Here is a 3,344-nt window from a genome sequence, read left to right as displayed (position 1 = left end):
ATCAGTAAGGCAACACAGGGGCATCATAGGGGCATCACAGAAGCATTACCAGAGCAACACAGAAGCACTAATTAAATCAGTCAGATTCCCAATGGACGCAACTCATGCTCTGTCTTCACAAGTCATAATGAACCATTTAAAACAATTCTCCACATATTCTCATACAGTCCTTAATGTCCCTTCTTTAAATCTCTGCCCCCTTAAGCCCATTTCTCTCTCATTTGTATGTCTCTCACTCACTCTCTGCCTCTCTGTCTTCCTCAGTCCCTCTCATATAATCCCTGTGAAAACATATCTTTAAAGGAAGAAGTATTATTGCTGTAAGATGTCATTGTGTGCGCCTCACTGTGTGCTGGTCACTGACCGGTGAGGTTGCGGATGGAGCCGGCAGGGCAGGGCACAGGTGAGAGGGTTCCACGGGGGCAGTAGTGCCCCGCTGGGCAGCGTCCGTTCTGGGGCGTCTCGGCCGAGGGCTGGGGTGCTGGCATGCTGGCTCCACCCTGGCAGAAGTAGCCCTGCTCACACATACCTGCAGGGGGCAGAAGCCCTTAATAAACATGTGATAACACTTTACAAACATGTTATAAACACAAGTTGTTCATTAGCCCTGCAGGGGGAAGAAGCCCTTAATAAACATGTGACAACACTTTATAAACATGTTATAAACACAAGTTGTTCACAAGCGCTGTATTCGTCCTGACCGTATTCGTCCTGACTGTCTGATGTTTGTACTGTATGGTAAATCACTGCAAAGAAGAGCTTTGTTTCCAGTCAACATTTTGATGGCTTGCAGTTAAATGTGACAGAAATCCAATTCCCGGTAAGCCAGGCAGGGAAGGAGGCAGAGATTGTGTGGGGCTTGAATTATTGATATGCGGTGAAATAGAGGGGAATGATGAGGAGAGCCGGCTGGATGCCCCGTGGTGGTGCAACATAAATTATCGCACATGGCCTTTGTAAACACGACAGGTTTACCCCGTATTTCTAATGGGCTTGTTGGCGACGGGAAATCTACTGCGTGTTCCGACTATAATTCACAGCACTGCTGCCTCACGGTGTGGTCGACACACACACACACACACACACACACACACACACCTGCTGTTCCAGCAGCCTTTGCAAGACTGCTGTGCTGCTTCTGTAAGATATGGATCAGCAGTGAGCGATGTACATACATTTAGTTATTACACAACAGGGAATCATAATCATAATGCAAGCATATTCATATGATATGGATCAGAGAGGTAAGTGATATATAATATTAGTTATATGGATTAGATGTGAATGATGTATGTACATTTATGTATTTATATGATATAGATCAGTGGTGATTTATGCATATGACTTTAGTTATTTAGTGTATGACATGGATCAGTATTAAGCTATGTATATAAGCTATGTTCCATTACTGAAGCTGTCAGAAGACATGAGGAACATTCCTTATTCATCTGTATGATGCAGCAGCAGAGGTGGCAAGTCCAATGATGCTTACAGTGGCTTTTCTGAGCCAGTTGGCCTTGAGACTGATACTGAGATTAGAGACTGACTTTGAGGATAGGAGACTAACCTTGAGATAGGAGACTGAAATTGAGGCTATATACATTTCATTCACACAGGAGTAACACAAACAGAATGGACAACGCGGTATACAAACACACTTTACTTGCACACAAAAACACAAACGGCATCCAGCACTGGCTAGGAGACGGACCTTGAGGTTAGGAAACTGGCCTTGCGAAGGGAGACTAACCTTGAGGCTGGTAGACTGACCTTGAGGCTGGAAGACTGACCTTGAGGTTGGGAGGATCCAGGAGAGCTGCAGTAGTGTCCAGTGGGGCAGGAGGAACAGCTGGCCCGGGACGGGGCACCAGGCATTTGCCCCAGAGTGCCCGCGGGGCAGGGCAGGGGCAGAGCCGTGCCAACGGGGCAGAAATAACCTAGGCATCACACAGGGGGTAGAGACCCATGCATCAGGCAAGAACTCATATGAGCATACAGACACAGACACAGACACACACACACACACACACACACACACACACACAGACACACACGCCAACACACACACACACACACACACACACACACACACACAGACACAAACTCACACGCACACACACACACACCATCTGTGTGTGCACACCGGCCAGCTACCGTGGCAGAAATAATGATGCGGAAGGTCAACAGCACAGCGTCCATTGTTTGTCCAGCACACACAGGCTCATAAGTCTGGTGTCCAACATCATTAGGGGGGGTAATATGCAGGCCAAGGCCTCATCAGTGACACACACACACACACACACACACACACACACACACACACACACACACACACACACACACACACACACTACAGGGGGAGAGTCAACACATTCAGTCCCTACAGGGACAAAATCAACACGTGAACGCTTTTCAATCTTGGCTTAGTGGAGCGTGTCTCAAGCCAAACAAGGCAACAGCCCGTTTATTAACAGATTAGATACAATATAGAAAAGCCTCCTGAAGATTCTAATCTGTAATTAAACAGGTGCGCCACCTCCGAGCCAGATTGTTTGGGTGGAGAGGCTCATTGGCAAAGCTAGACACAAATTAACTTTTTAAATCCGAAACTGTGATCTGAAGCGGTGGGCACGAGAGAGGCTTTTTGCCTCCGCAGTGTGAGAGAGAGAGAGAGAGAGAGAGAGAGAGAGAGAGAGAGAGAGAGAGAGAGAGCGAGAGAGAGAGAGAGAGAGAGAGAGAGGAGATTGCGTAACTCACCCAGTGGGCATAGAACGGGTTCCAGAATACCACGGCCCTGGCACACCGTGCCAGCCGGGCACAGGCTGCAGTTGGCAGCGCCCGGGCTGGAGCTGTACGTGCCCGCCTCGCAGGGCACCTCCTGTGCCGAGCCCGCTGGGCAGCTGTGCCCAGGAGGACACAGGTATCCCATAATCCCATCGTCAGGGCGAGGGCTCATGCTCCCACCCACACACACGTATCTGGAAGAGAGACATGAACGTAGGATATGGTGAAGATGTGAAGCTACCTGGGCATACACACACACACACAGACTGTAAGATGCAGCAATCATACAGGAATCTATACTGCATCTACAAGCTCTGGGAGAAGATGGTGAAGATATAAATCTACCTGAGTGCAGACACACACACACACACACACACACACACACACACACACACACACACACACACACACACATACCCGCCCTCGCAGGGCTCAGCCTCAGAGAGCCTGGTCATGCCCGCACTGCCACACCACCGGCCTCCAGGGCAAGGTTGGCACTGATGTGCCCACGTGAGCCCCGGGGTGCTGGAGAAGGTGCCCGGTGGGCAGGGGACGGGCTG

The sequence above is a fragment of the Sardina pilchardus genome, chromosome 19 (genome assembly GCF_963854185.1).
Source record: "Sardina pilchardus chromosome 19, fSarPil1.1, whole genome shotgun sequence".
Classification (NCBI taxonomy): domain Eukaryota; kingdom Metazoa; phylum Chordata; class Actinopteri; order Clupeiformes; family Clupeidae; genus Sardina; species Sardina pilchardus.
The sequence above is the reverse complement of the archived record's forward strand: the minus strand, read 5'-3'. Positions refer to the sequence as shown.